This window comes from Triturus cristatus, chromosome 4_1, assembly GCF_964204655.1.
Source record: "Triturus cristatus chromosome 4_1, aTriCri1.1, whole genome shotgun sequence".
Classification (NCBI taxonomy): Eukaryota; Metazoa; Chordata; class Amphibia; order Caudata; family Salamandridae; genus Triturus; species Triturus cristatus.
In genome coordinates, this window is record NC_140585.1 from 119,803,426 (window position 1) to 119,818,769 (window position 15,344).

Below are 15,344 nucleotides of genomic sequence, written 5' to 3' on the forward strand. Positions count from 1 at the left end.
CATGCCCTAACCTCATGGAGGTGAGCACTGTTGAACTGAAGCCAATATGTCCTCGTTAGTATAGTGGTCAGTATCCCCGCCTGTCACGCGGCAGACCGGGGTTCAATTCCCCGACGGGGAGACGATTCCTTTTATTCACACAATTAAATAAAATGATGTACTTAATAACATTGTAAACTATATTTGTCATTATCCTTCTCTATTACGATTGAGATAAACGTTGAATTCAGTGATGGCCAAATTGCTTACAGATGTGTTAACTAAAAGTCAGAATATGCTCTGAATATTTCAATCTGCACAGACCATACCATCAAAAACAATTTACATCTGTAATCTAATGGAAAATGGAATGAAGCAGTGGGGAATCTTATGCTTCTGCTCAACTCTAGGGGCTGGATTTAGAAGTGGAGTGGATGCTTTTTGTTAGTAGTGACCCCTGGTGGTAAATGGTTATAAGCTGCAAATGGTAAAGTGAGCTGATTGTATATATATATATATATATATATATATATACATATACATAGATAGATAGAAAGATAGATAGACAGATCGATAAATAGGTATTTATTTTAATCAATCATTTCTTATTAAAGCAGATTATTTTTAGCTAGGAATTTCTGATTTGTAATCATTTATGAAAAAAGATTGCTTCTCCTAACCAAAGGAAGCAAAGCTGCCTATTACAATACTGTGAATTGATTGAGGGCATGCCCTAACCTCATGGAGGTGAGCACTGTTGAACTGAAGCCAATATGTCCTCGTTAGTATAGTGGTCAGTATCCCCGCCTGTCACGCGGGAGACCGGGGTTCAATTCCCCGACGGGGAGACGATTCCTTTTATTCACACAATTAAATAAAATGATGTACTTAATAACATTGTAAACTATATTTGTCATTATCCTTGTCTATTACGATTGAGATAAACGTTGAATTCAGTGATGGCCAAATTGCTTACAGATGTGTTAACTAAAAGTCAGAATATGCTCTGAATATTTCAATCTGCACAGACCATACCATCAAAAACAATTTACATCTATAATCTAATGGAAATGGAATGAAGCAGTGGGGAATCTTATGCTTCTGCTCAACTCTAGGGGCTAGATTTAGAAGTGGAGTGGATGCTTTTTGTTAGTAGTGACCCCTGGTGGTAAATGGTTATAAGCTGCAAATGGTAAAGTGAGCTGATTGTATATATATATATATATATATACATATACATAGATAGATAGAAAGATAGATAGACAGATCGATAAATAGGTATTTATTTTAATCAATCATTTCTTATTAAAGCAGATTATTTTTGGCTAGGAATTTCTGATTTGTAATCATTTATGAAAAAAGATTGCTTCTCCTAACCAAAAGAAGCAAAGCTGCCTATTACAATACTGTGAATTGATTGAGGGCATGCCCTAACCTCATGGAGGTGAGCACTGTTGAACTGAAGCCAATATGTCCTCGTTAGTATAGTGGTCAGTATCCCCGCCTGTCACGCGGCAGACCGGGGTTCAATTCCCCGACGGGGAGACGATTCCTTTTATTCACACAATTAAATAAAATGATGTACTTAATAACATTGTAAACTATATTTGTCATTATCCTTCTCTATTACGATTGAGATAAACGTTGAATTCAGTGATGGCCAAATTGCTTACAGATGTGTTAACTAAAAGTCAGAATATGCTCTGAATATTTCAATCTGCACAGACCATACCATCAAAAACAATTTACATCTGTAATCTAATGGAAAATGGAATGAAGCAGTGGGGAATCTTATGCTTCTGCTCAACTCTAGGGGCTGGATTTAGAAGTGGAGTGGATGCTTTTTGTTAGTAGTGACCCCTGGTGGTAAATGGTTATAAGCTGCAAATGGTAAAGTGAGCTGATTGTATATATATATATATATATATATATATATATATATATATACATATACATAGATAGATAGAAAGATAGATAGACAGATCGATAAATAGGTATTTATTTTAATCAATCATTTCTTATTAAAGCAGATTATTTTTAGCTAGGAATTTCTGATTTGTAATCATTTATGAAAAAAGATTGCTTCTCCTAACCAAAGGAAGCAAAGCTGCCTATTACAATACTGTGAATTGATTGAGGGCATGCCCTAACCTCATGGAGGTGAGCACTGTTGAACTGAAGCCAATATGTCCTCGTTAGTATAGTGGTCAGTATCCCCGCCTGTCACGCGGGAGACCGGGGTTCAATTCCCCGACGGGGAGACGATTCCTTTTATTCACACAATTAAATAAAATGATGTACTTAATAACATTGTAAACTATATTTGTCATTATCCTTGTCTATTACGATTGAGATAAACGTTGAATTCAGTGATGGCCAAATTGCTTACAGATGTGTTAACTAAAAGTCAGAATATGCTCTGAATATTTCAATCTGCACAGACCATACCATCAAAAACAATTTACATCTATAATCTAATGGAAATGGAATGAAGCAGTGGGGAATCTTATGCTTCTGCTCAACTCTAGGGGCTAGATTTAGAAGTGGAGTGGATGCTTTTTGTTAGTAGTGACCCCTGGTGGTAAATGGTTATAAGCTGCAAATGGTAAAGTGAGCTGATTGTATATATATATATATATATATACATATACATAGATAGATAGAAAGATAGATAGACAGATCGATAAATAGGTATTTATTTTAATCAATCATTTCTTATTAAAGCAGATTATTTTTGGCTAGGAATTTCTGATTTGTAATCATTTATGAAAAAAGATTGCTTCTCCTAACCAAAAGAAGCAAAGCTGCCTATTACAATACTGTGAATTGATTGAGGGCATGCCCTAACCTCATGGAGGTGAGCACTGTTGAACTGAAGCCAATATGTCCTCGTTAGTATAGTGGTCAGTATCCCCGCCTGTCACGCGGCAGACCGGGGTTCAATTCCCCGACGGGGAGACGATTCCTTTTATTCACACAATTAAATAAAATGATGTACTTAATAACATTGTAAACTATATTTGTCATTATCCTTCTCTATTACGATTGAGATAAACGTTGAATTCAGTGATGGCCAAATTGCTTACAGATGTGTTAACTAAAAGTCAGAATATGCTCTGAATATTTCAATCTGCACAGACCATACCATCAAAAACAATTTACATCTGTAATCTAATGGAAAATGGAATGAAGCAGTGGGGAATCTTATGCTTCTGCTCAACTCTAGGGGCTGGATTTAGAAGTGGAGTGGATGCTTTTTGTTAGTAGTGACCCCTGGTGGTAAATGGTTATAAGCTGCAAATGGTAAAGTGAGCTGATTGTATATATATATATATATATATATATATACATATACATAGATAGATAGAAAGATAGATAGACAGATCGATAAATAGGTATTTATTTTAATCAATCATTTCTTATTAAAGCAGATTATTTTTAGCTAGGAATTTCTGATTTGTAATCATTTATGAAAAAAGATTGCTTCTCCTAACCAAAGGAAGCAAAGCTGCCTATTACAATACTGTGAATTGATTGAGGGCATGCCCTAACCTCATGGAGGTGAGCACTGTTGAACTGAAGCCAATATGTCCTCGTTAGTATAGTGGTCAGTATCCCCGCCTGTCACGCGGGAGACCGGGGTTCAATTCCCCGACGGGGAGACGATTCCTTTTATTCACACAATTAAATAAAATGATGTACTTAATAACATTGTAAACTATATTTGTCATTATCCTTGTCTATTACGATTGAGATAAACGTTGAATTCAGTGATGGCCAAATTGCTTACAGATGTGTTAACTAAAAGTCAGAATATGCTCTGAATATTTCAATCTGCACAGACCATACCATCAAAAACAATTTACATCTATAATCTAATGGAAATGGAATGAAGCAGTGGGGAATCTTATGCTTCTGCTCAACTCTAGGGGCTAGATTTAGAAGTGGAGTGGATGCTTTTTGTTAGTAGTGACCCCTGGTGGTAAATGGTTATAAGCTGCAAATGGTAAAGTGAGCTGATTGTATATATATATATAAATATACATATACATAGATAGATAGAAAGATAGATAGACAGATCGATAAATAGGTATTTATTTTAATCAATCATTTCTTATTAAAGCAGATTATTTTTGGCTAGGAATTTCTGATTTGTAATCATTTATGAAAAAAGATTGCTTCTCCTAACCAAAAGAAGCAAAGCTGCCTATTACAATACTGTGAATTGATTGAGGGCATGCCCTAACCTCATGGAGGTGAGCACTGTTGAACTGAAGCCAATATGTCCTCGTTAGTATAGTGGTCAGTATCCCCGCCTGTCACGCGGCAGACCGGGGTTCAATTCCCCGACGGGGAGACGATTCCTTTTATTCACACAATTAAATAAAATGATGTACTTAATAACATTGTAAACTATATTTGTCATTATCCTTCTCTATTACGATTGAGATAAACGTTGAATTCAGTGATGGCCAAATTGCTTACAGATGTGTTAACTAAAAGTCAGAATATGCTCTGAATATTTCAATCTGCACAGACCATACCATCAAAAACAATTTACATCTGTAATCTAATGGAAAATGGAATGAAGCAGTGGGGAATCTTATGCTTCTGCTCAACTCTAGGGGCTGGATTTAGAAGTGGAGTGGATGCTTTTTGTTAGTAGTGACCCCTGGTGGTAAATGGTTATAAGCTGCAAATGGTAAAGTGAGCTGATTGTATATATATATATATATATATATATATACATATACATAGATAGATAGAAAGATAGATAGACAGATCGATAAATAGGTATTTATTTTAATCAATCATTTCTTATTAAAGCAGATTATTTTTAGCTAGGAATTTCTGATTTGTAATCATTTATGAAAAAAGATTGCTTCTCCTAACCAAAGGAAGCAAAGCTGCCTATTACAATACTGTGAATTGATTGAGGGCATGCCCTAACCTCATGGAGGTGAGCACTGTTGAACTGAAGCCAATATGTCCTCGTTAGTATAGTGGTCAGTATCCCCGCCTGTCACGCGGGAGACCGGGGTTCAATTCCCCGACGGGGAGACGATTCCTTTTATTCACACAATTAAATAAAATGATGTACTTAATAACATTGTAAACTATATTTGTCATTATCCTTGTCTATTACGATTGAGATAAACGTTGAATTCAGTGATGGCCAAATTGCTTACAGATGTGTTAACTAAAAGTCAGAATATGCTCTGAATATTTCAATCTGCACAGACCATACCATCAAAAACAATTTACATCTATAATCTAATGGAAATGGAATGAAGCAGTGGGGAATCTTATGCTTCTGCTCAACTCTAGGGGCTAGATTTAGAAGTGGAGTGGATGCTTTTTGTTAGTAGTGACCCCTGGTGGTAAATGGTTATAAGCTGCAAATGGTAAAGTGAGCTGATTGTATATATATATATATATATATATATACATATACATAGATAGATAGAAAGATAGATAGACAGATCGATAAATAGGTATTTATTTTAATCAATCATTTCTTATTAAAGCAGATTATTTTTGGCTAGGAATTTCTGATTTGTAATCATTTATGAAAAAAGATTGCTTCTCCTAACCAAAGGAAGCAAAGCTGCCTATTACAATACTGTGAATTGATTGAGGGCATGCCCTAACCTCATGGAGGTGAGCACTGTTGAACTGAAGCCAATATGTCCTCGTTAGTATAGTGGTCAGTATCCCCGCCTGTCACGCGGGAGACCGGGGTTCAATTCCCCGACGGGGAGACGATTCCTTTTATTCACACAATTAAATAAAATGATGTACTTAATAACATTGTAAACTATATTTGTCATTATCCTTGTCTATTACGATTGAGATAAACGTTGAATTCAGTGATGGCCAAATTGCTTACAGATGTGTTAACTAAAAGTCAGAATATGCTCTGAATATTTCAATCTGCACAGACCATACCATCAAAAACAATTTACATCTATAATCTAATGGAAATGGAATGAAGCAGTGGGGAATCTTATGCTTCTGCTCAACTCTAGGGGCTAGATTTAGAAGTGGAGTGGATGCTTTTTGTTAGTAGTGACCCCTGGTGGTAAATGGTTATAAGCTGCAAATGGTAAAGTGAGCTGATTGTATATATATATATATATATATATATACATATACATAGATAGATAGAAAGATAGATAGACAGATCGATAAATAGGTATTTATTTTAATCAATCATTTCTTATTAAAGCAGATTATTTTTGGCTAGGAATTTCTGATTTGTAATCATTTATGAAAAAAGATTGCTTCTCCTAACCAAAGGAAGCAAAGCTGCCTATTACAATACTGTGAATTGATTGAGGGCATGCCCTAACCTCATGGAGGTGAGCACTGTTGAACTGAAGCCAATATGTCCTCGTTAGTATAGTGGTCAGTATCCCCGCCTGTCATGCGGGAGACCGGGGTTCAATTTCCCGACGGGGAGACTATTCCTTTTATTCACACAATTAAATAAAATGATGTACTTAATAACATTGTAAACTATATTTGTCATTATCCTTCTCTATTACGATTGAGATAAACGTTGAATTCAGTGATGGCCAAATTGCTTACAGATGTGTTAACTAAAAGTCAGAATATGCTCTGAATATTTCAATCTGCACAGACCATACCATCAAAAACAATTTACATCTATAATCTAATGGAAATGGAATGAAGCAGTGGGGAATCTTATGCTTCTGCTCAACTCTAGGGGCTAGATTTAGAAGTGGAGTGGATGCTTTTTGTTAGTAGTGACCCCTGGAGGTAAATGGTTATAAGCTGCAAATGGTAAAGTGAGCTGATTGTATATATATATATATATATATATATATATATATATATATATATATATATATACATAGATAGATAGAAAGATAGATAGACAGATCGATAAATAGGTATTTATTTTAATCAATCATTTCTTATTAAAGCAGATTATTTTTAGCTAGGAATTTCTGATTTGTAATCATTTATGAAAAAAGATTACTTCTCCTAACCAAAAGAAGCAAAGCTGCCTATTACAATACTGTGAATTGATTGAGGGCATGCCCTAACCTCATGAAGGTGAGCACTGTTGAACTGAAGCCAATATGTCCTCGTTAGTATAGTGGTCAGTATCCCCGCCTGTCACGCGGGAGACCGGGGTTCAATTCCCCGACGGGGAGACGATTCCTTTTATTCACACAATTAAATAAAATGATGTACTTAATAACATTGTAAACTATATTTGTCATTATCCTTGTCTATTACGATTGAGATAAACGTTGAATTCAGTGATGGCCAAATTGCTTACAGATGTGTTAACTAAAAGTCAGAATATGCTCTGAATATTTCAATCTGCACAGACCATACCATCAAAAAAAATTTACATCTATAATCTAATGGAAATGGAATGAAGCAGTGGGGAATCTTATGCTTCTGCTCAACTCTAGGGGCTAGATTTAGAAGTGGAGTGGATGCTTTTTGTTAGTAGTGACCCCTGGTGGTAAATGGTTATAAGCTGCAAATGGTAAAGTGAGCTGATAGTATATATATATATATATATATATATATATACATATACATAGATAGATAGAAAGATAGATAGACAGATCGATAGATAGGTATTTATTTTAATCAATCATTTCTTATTAAAGCAGATTATTTTTGGCTAGGAATTTCTGATTTGTAATCATTTATGAAAAAAGATTGCTTCTCCTAACCAAAGGAAGCAAAGCTGCCTATTACAATACTGTGAATTGATTGAGGGCATGCCCTAACCTCATGGAGGTGAGCACTGTTGAACTGAAGCCAATATGTCCTCGTTAGTATAGTGGTCAGTATCCCCGCCTGTCACGCGGGAGACCGGGGTTCAATTCCCCGACGGGGAGACGATTCCTTTTATTCACACAATTAAATAAAATGATGTACTTAATAACATTGTAAACTATATTTGTCATTATCCTTGTCTATTACGATTGAGATAAACGTTGAATTCAGTGATGGCCAAATTGCTTACAGATGTGTTAACTAAAAGTCAGAATATGCTCTGAATATTTCAATCTGCACAGACCATACCATCAAAAACAATTTACATCTATAATCTAATGGAAATGGAATGAAGCAGTGGGGAATCTTATGCTTCTGCTCAACTCTAGGGGCTAGATTTAGAAGTGGAGTGGATGCTTTTTGTTAGTAGTGACCCCTGGTGGTAAATGGTTATAAGCTGCAAATGGTAAAGTGAGCTGATTGTATATATATATATATATATACATATACATAGATAGATAGAAAGATAGATAGACAGATCGATAAATAGGTATTTATTTTAATCAATCATTTCTTATTAAAGCAGATTATTTTTGGCTAGGAATTTCTGATTTGTAATCATTTATGAAAAAAGATTGCTTCTCCTAACCAAAAGAAGCAAAGCTGCCTATTACAATACTGTGAATTGATTGAGGGCATTCCCTAACCTCATGGAGGTGAGCACTGTTGAACTGAAGCCAATATGTCCTCGTTAGTATAGTGGTCAGTATCCCCGCCTGTCACGCGGCAGACCGGGGTTCAATTCCCCGACGGGGAGACGATTCCTTTTATTCACACAATTAAATAAAATGATGTACTTAATAACATTGTAAACTATATTTGTCATTATCCTTCTCTATTACGATTGAGATAAACGTTGAATTTAGTGATGGCCAAATTGCTTACAGATGTGTTAACTAAAAGTCAGAATATGCTCTGAATATTTCAATCTGCACAGACCATACCATCAAAAACAATTTACATCTGTAATCTAATGGAAAATGGAATGAAGCAGTGGGGAATCTTATGCTTCTGCTCAACTCTAGGGGCTAGATTTAGAAGTGGAGTGGATGCTTTTTGTTAGTAGTGACCCCTGGTGGTAAATGGTTATAAGCTGCAAATGGTAAAGTGAGCTGATTGTATATATATATATATATATATATATATATATATATATATATATATATATATATATATATATATACATAGATAGATAGAAAGATAGATAGACAGATCGATAAATAGGTATTTATTTTAATCAATCATTTCTTATTAAAGCAGATTATTTTTAGCTAGGAATTTCTGATTTGTAATCATTTATGAAAAAAGATTACTTCTCCTAACCAAAAGAAGCAAAGCTGCCTATTACAATACTGTGAATTGATTGAGGGCATGCCCTAACCTCATGAAGGTGAGCACTGTTGAACTGAAGCCAATATGTCCTCGTTAGTATAGTGGTCAGTATCCCCGCCTGTCACGCGGGAGACCGGGGTTCAATTCCCCGACGGGGAGACGATTCCTTTTATTCACACAATTAAATAAAATGATGTACTTAATAACATTGTAAACTATATTTGTCATTATCCTTGTCTATTACGATTGAGATAAACGTTGAATTCAGTGATGGCCAAATTGCTTACAGATGTGTTAACTAAAAGTCAGAATATGCTCTGAATATTTCAATCTGCACAGACCATACCATCAAAAACAATTTACATCTATAATCTAATGGAAATGGAATGAAGCAGTGGGGAATCTTATGCTTCTGCTCAACTCTAGGGGCTAGATTTAGAAGTGGAGTGGATGCTTTTTGTTAGTAGTGACCCCTGGTGGTAAATGGTTATAAGCTGCAAATGGTAAAGTGAGCTGATTGTATATATATATATATATATATACATATACATAGATAGATAGAAAGATAGATAGACAGATCGATAAATAGGTATTTATTTTAATCAATCATTTCTTATTAAAGCAGATTATTTTTGGCTAGGAATTTCTGATTTGTAATCATTTATGAAAAAAGATTGCTTCTCCTAACCAAAAGAAGCAAAGCTGCCTATTACAATACTGTGAATTGATTGAGGGCATGCCCTAACCTCATGGAGGTGAGCACTGTTGAACTGAAGCCAATATGTCCTCGTTAGTATAGTGGTCAGTATCCCCGCCTGTCACGCGGGAGACCGGGGTTCAATTCCCCGACGGGGAGACGATTCCTTTTATTCACACAATTAAATAAAATGATGTACTTAATAACATTGTAAACTATATTTGTCATTATCCTTGTCTATTACGATTGAGATAAACGTTGAATTCAGTGATGGCCAAATTGCTTACAGATGTGTTAACTAAAAGTCAGAATATGCTCTGAATATTTCAATCTGCACAGACCATACCATCAAAAACAATTTACATCTATAATCTAATGGAAATGGAATGAAGCAGTGGGGAATCTTATGCTTCTGCTCAACTCTAGGGGCTAGATTTAGAAGTGGAGTGGATGCTTTTTGTTAGTAGTGACCCCTGGTGGTAAATGGTTATAAGCTGCAAATGGTAAAGTGAGCTGATTGTATATATATATATATATATATACATATACATAGATAGATAGAAAGATAGATAGACAGATCGATAAATAGGTATTTATTTTAATCAATCATTTCTTATTAAAGCAGATTATTTTTGGCTAGGAATTTCTGATTTGTAATCATTTATGAAAAAAGATTGCTTCTCCTAACCAAAAGAAGCAAAGCTGCCTATTACAATACTGTGAATTGATTGAGGGCATGCCCTAACCTCATGGAGGTGAGCACTGTTGAACTGAAGCCAATATGTCCTCGTTAGTATAGTGGTCAGTATCCCCGCCTGTCACGCGGGAGACCGGGGTTCAATTCCCCGACGGGGAGACGATTCCTTTTATTCACACAATTAAATAAAATGATGTACTTAATAACATTGTAAACTATATTTGTCATTATCCTTGTCTATTACGATTGAGATAAACGTTGAATTCAGTGATGGCCAAATTGCTTACAGATGTGTTAACTAAAAGTCAGAATATGCTCTGAATATTTCAATCTGCACAGACCATACCATCAAAAACAATTTACATCTATAATCTAATGGAAATGGAATGAAGCAGTGGGGAATCTTATGCTTCTGCTCAACTCTAGGGGCTAGATTTAGAAGTGGAGTGGATGCTTTTTGTTAGTAGTGACCCCTGGTGGTAAATGGTTATAAGCTGCAAATGGTAAAGTGAGCTGATTGTATATATATATATATATATATATACATATACATAGATAGATAGAAAGATAGATAGACAGATCGATAAATAGGTATTTATTTTAATCAATCATTTCTTATTAAAGCAGATTATTTTTGGCTAGGAATTTCTGATTTGTAATCATTTATGAAAAAAGATTGCTTCTCCTAACCAAAAGAAGCAAAGCTGCCTATTACAATACTGTGAATTGATTGAGGGCATGCCCTAACCTCATGGAGGTGAGCACTGTTGAACTGAAGCCAATATGTCCTCGTTAGTATAGTGGTCAGTATCCCCGCCTGTCACGCGGCAGACCGGGGTTCAATTCCCCGACGGGGAGACGATTCCTTTTATTCACACAATTAAATAAAATGATGTACTTAATAACATTGTAAACTATATTTGTCATTATCCTTCTCTATTACGATTGAGATAAACGTTGAATTCAGTGATGGCCAAATTGCTTACAGATGTGTTAACTAAAAGTCAGAATATGCTCTGAATATTTCAATCTGCACAGACCATACCATCAAAAACAATTTACATCTGTAATCTAATGGAAAATGGAATGAAGCAGTGGGGAATCTTATGCTTCTGCTCAACTCTAGGGGCTGGATTTAGAAGTGGAGTGGATGCTTTTTGTTAGTAGTGACCCCTGGTGGTAAATGGTTATAAGCTGCAAATGGTAAAGTGAGCTGATTGTATATATATATATATATATATATATATATATATACATATACATAGATAGATAGAAAGATAGATAGACAGATCGATAAATAGGTATTTATTTTAATCAATCATTTCTTATTAAAGCAGATTATTTTTAGCTAGGAATTTCTGATTTGTAATTATTTATGAAAAAAGATTGCTTCTCCTAACCAAAGGAAGCAAAGCTGCCTATTACAATACTGTGAATTGATTGAGGGCATGCCCTAACCTCATGGAGGTGAGCACTGTTGAACTGAAGCCAATATGTCCTCGTTAGTATAGTGGTCAGTATCCCCGCCTGTCATGCGGGAGACCGGGGTTCAATTCCCCGACGGGGAGACTATTCCTTTTATTCACACAATTAAATAAAATGATGTACTTAATAACATTGTAAACTATATTTGTCATTATCCTTCTCTATTACGATTGAGATAAACGTTGAATTCAGTGATGGCCAAATTGCTTACAGATGTGTTAACTAAAAGTCAGAATATGCTCTGAATATTTCAATCTGCACAGACCATACCATCAAAAACAATTTACATCTATAATCTAATGGAAATGGAATGAAGCAGTGGGGAATCTTATGCTTCTGCTCAACTCTAGGGGCTAGATTTAGAAGTGGAGTGGATGCTTTTTGTTAGTAGTGACCCCTGGTGGTAAATGGTTATAAGCTGCAAATGGTAAAGTGAGCTGATTGTATATATATATATATATATATATACATATACATAGATAGATAGAAAGATAGATAGACAGATCGATAAATAGGTATTTATTTTAATCAATCATTTCTTATTAAAGCAGATTATTTTTGGCTAGGAATTTCTGATTTGTAATCATTTATGAAAAAAGATTGCTTCTCCTAACCAAAAGAAGCAAAGCTGCCTATTACAATACTGTGAATTGATTGAGGGCATGCCCTAACCTCATGGAGGTGAGCACTGTTGAACTGAAGCCAATATGTCCTCGTTAGTATAGTGGTCAGTATCCCCGCCTGTCACGCGGCAGACCGGGGTTCAATTCCCCGACGGGGAGACGATTCCTTTTATTCACACAATTAAATAAAATGATGTACTTAATAACATTGTAAACTATATTTGTCATTATCCTTCTCTATTACGATTGAGATAAACGTTGAATTTAGTGATGGCCAAATTGCTTACAGATGTGTTAACTAAAAGTCAGAATATGCTCTGAATATTTCAATCTGCACAGACCATACCATCAAAAACAATTTACATCTGTAATCTAATGGAAAATGGAATGAAGCAGTGGGGAATCTTATGCTTCTGCTCAACTCTAGGGGCTAGATTTAGAAGTGGAGTGGATGCTTTTTGTTAGTAGTGACCCCTGGTGGTAAATGGTTATAAGCTGCAAATGGTAAAGTGAGCTGATTGTATATATATATATATATATATATATATATATATATATATATATATATATATATATATACATAGATAGATAGAAAGATAGATAGACAGATCGATAAATAGGTATTTATTTTAATCAATCATTTCTTATTAAAGCAGATTATTTTTAGCTAGGAATTTCTGATTTGTAATCATTTATGAAAAAAGATTACTTCTCCTAACCAAAAGAAGCAAAGCTGCCTATTACAATACTGTGAATTGATTGAGGGCATGCCCTAACCTCATGAAGGTGAGCACTGTTGAACTGAAGCCAATATGTCCTCGTTAGTATAGTGGTCAGTATCCCCGCCTGTCACGCGGGAGACCGGGGTTCAATTCCCCGACGGGGAGACGATTCCTTTTATTCACACAATTAAATAAAATGATGTACTTAATAACATTGTAAACTATATTTGTCATTATCCTTGTCTATTACGATTGAGATAAACGTTGAATTCAGTGATGGCCAAATTGCTTACAGATGTGTTAACTAAAAGTCAGAATATGCTCTGAATATTTCAATCTGCACAGACCATACCATCAAAAACAATTTACATCTATAATCTAATGGAAATGGAATGAAGCAGTGGGGAATCTTATGCTTCTGCTCAACTCTAGGGGCTAGATTTAGAAGTGGAGTGGATGCTTTTTGTTAGTAGTGACCCCTGGTGGTAAATGGTTATAAGCTGCAAATGGTAAAGTGAGCTGATTGTATATATATATATATATATATACATATACATAGATAGATAGAAAGATAGATAGACAGATCGATAAATAGGTATTTATTTTAATCAATCATTTCTTATTAAAGCAGATTATTTTTGGCTAGGAATTTCTGATTTGTAATCATTTATGAAAAAAGATTGCTTCTCCTAACCAAAAGAAGCAAAGCTGCCTATTACAATACTGTGAATTGATTGAGGGCATGCCCTAACCTCATGGAGGTGAGCACTGTTGAACTGAAGCCAATATGTCCTCGTTAGTATAGTGGTCAGTATCCCCGCCTGTCACGCGGGAGACCGGGGTTCAATTCCCCGACGGGGAGACGATTCCTTTTATTCACACAATTAAATAAAATGATGTACTTAATAACATTGTAAACTATATTTGTCATTATCCTTGTCTATTACGATTGAGATAAACGTTGAATTCAGTGATGGCCAAATTGCTTACAGATGTGTTAACTAAAAGTCAGAATATGCTCTGAATATTTCAATCTGCACAGACCATACCATCAAAAACAATTTACATCTATAATCTAATGGAAATGGAATGAAGCAGTGGGGAATCTTATGCTTCTGCTCAACTCTAGGGGCTAGATTTAGAAGTGGAGTGGATGCTTTTTGTTAGTAGTGACCCCTGGTGGTAAATGGTTATAAGCTGCAAATGGTAAAGTGAGCTGATTGTATATATATATATATATATATACATATACATAGATAGATAGAAAGATAGATAGACAGATCGATAAATAGGTATTTATTTTAATCAATCATTTCTTATTAAAGCAGATTATTTTTGGCTAGGAATTTCTGATTTGTAATCATTTATGAAAAAAGATTGCTTCTCCTAACCAAAAGAAGCAAAGCTGCCTATTACAATACTGTGAATTGATTGAGGGCATGCCCTAACCTCATGGAGGTGAGCACTGTTGAACTGAAGCCAATATGTCCTCGTTAGTATAGTGGTCAGTATCCCCGCCTGTCACGCGGGAGACCGGGGTTCAATTCCCCGACGGGGAGACGATTCCTTTTATTCACACAATTAAATAAAATGATGTACTTAATAACATTGTAAACTATATTTGTCATTATCCTTGTCTATTACGATTGAGATAAACGTTGAATTCAGTGATGGCCAAATTGCTTACAGATGTGTTAACTAAAAGTCAGAATATGCTCTGAATATTTCAATCTGCACAGACCATACCATCAAAAACAATTTACATCTATAATCTAATGGAAATGGAATGAAGCAGTGGGGAATCTTATGCTTCTGCTCAACTCTAGGGGCTAGATTTAGAAGTGGAGTGGATGCTTTTTGTTAGTAGTGACCCCTGGTGGTAAATGGTTATAAGCTGCAAATGGTAAAGTGAGCTGATTGTATATATATATATATATATATACATATACATAGATAGATAGAAAGATAGATAGACAGATCGA

At 35.1% G+C, this 15,344-nt stretch overlaps 13 non-coding genes across 13 annotated transcripts; all 13 read left to right on the forward strand.

Moving 5' to 3' along the window:
• The first annotated feature begins 755 nt into the window (after positions 1 to 755).
• On the forward strand, positions 756 to 827 carry TRNAD-GUC (transfer RNA aspartic acid (anticodon GUC)). Its single transcript has one exon. It is a non-coding gene; the product is annotated as a tRNA-Asp (tRNA).
• Positions 828 to 2,168: 1,341 nt separating this feature from the next.
• TRNAD-GUC (transfer RNA aspartic acid (anticodon GUC)) lies at positions 2,169 to 2,240 on the forward strand. The gene has a single exon. It is a non-coding gene; the product is annotated as a tRNA-Asp (tRNA).
• A 1,329-nt stretch (positions 2,241 to 3,569) lies between these two features.
• TRNAD-GUC (transfer RNA aspartic acid (anticodon GUC)) lies at positions 3,570 to 3,641 on the forward strand. Its single transcript has one exon. It is a non-coding gene; the product is annotated as a tRNA-Asp (tRNA).
• Positions 3,642 to 4,968: 1,327 nt separating this feature from the next.
• TRNAD-GUC (transfer RNA aspartic acid (anticodon GUC)) lies at positions 4,969 to 5,040 on the forward strand. Its single transcript has one exon. It is a non-coding gene; the product is annotated as a tRNA-Asp (tRNA).
• A 629-nt stretch (positions 5,041 to 5,669) lies between these two features.
• Positions 5,670 to 5,741, forward strand: TRNAD-GUC (transfer RNA aspartic acid (anticodon GUC)). The gene has a single exon. It is a non-coding gene; the product is annotated as a tRNA-Asp (tRNA).
• A 1,350-nt stretch (positions 5,742 to 7,091) lies between these two features.
• On the forward strand, positions 7,092 to 7,163 carry TRNAD-GUC (transfer RNA aspartic acid (anticodon GUC)). The gene has a single exon. It is a non-coding gene; the product is annotated as a tRNA-Asp (tRNA).
• Positions 7,164 to 7,796: 633 nt separating this feature from the next.
• TRNAD-GUC (transfer RNA aspartic acid (anticodon GUC)) lies at positions 7,797 to 7,868 on the forward strand. The gene has a single exon. It is a non-coding gene; the product is annotated as a tRNA-Asp (tRNA).
• Positions 7,869 to 9,225: 1,357 nt separating this feature from the next.
• TRNAD-GUC (transfer RNA aspartic acid (anticodon GUC)) lies at positions 9,226 to 9,297 on the forward strand. Its single transcript has one exon. It is a non-coding gene; the product is annotated as a tRNA-Asp (tRNA).
• Positions 9,298 to 9,922: 625 nt separating this feature from the next.
• Positions 9,923 to 9,994, forward strand: TRNAD-GUC (transfer RNA aspartic acid (anticodon GUC)). The gene has a single exon. It is a non-coding gene; the product is annotated as a tRNA-Asp (tRNA).
• Positions 9,995 to 10,619: 625 nt separating this feature from the next.
• TRNAD-GUC (transfer RNA aspartic acid (anticodon GUC)) lies at positions 10,620 to 10,691 on the forward strand. The gene has a single exon. It is a non-coding gene; the product is annotated as a tRNA-Asp (tRNA).
• A 2,764-nt stretch (positions 10,692 to 13,455) lies between these two features.
• On the forward strand, positions 13,456 to 13,527 carry TRNAD-GUC (transfer RNA aspartic acid (anticodon GUC)). The gene has a single exon. It is a non-coding gene; the product is annotated as a tRNA-Asp (tRNA).
• Positions 13,528 to 14,152: 625 nt separating this feature from the next.
• TRNAD-GUC (transfer RNA aspartic acid (anticodon GUC)) lies at positions 14,153 to 14,224 on the forward strand. Its single transcript has one exon. It is a non-coding gene; the product is annotated as a tRNA-Asp (tRNA).
• Positions 14,225 to 14,849: 625 nt separating this feature from the next.
• On the forward strand, positions 14,850 to 14,921 carry TRNAD-GUC (transfer RNA aspartic acid (anticodon GUC)). Its single transcript has one exon. It is a non-coding gene; the product is annotated as a tRNA-Asp (tRNA).
• The last annotated feature ends 423 nt before the right edge of the window (positions 14,922 to 15,344 follow it).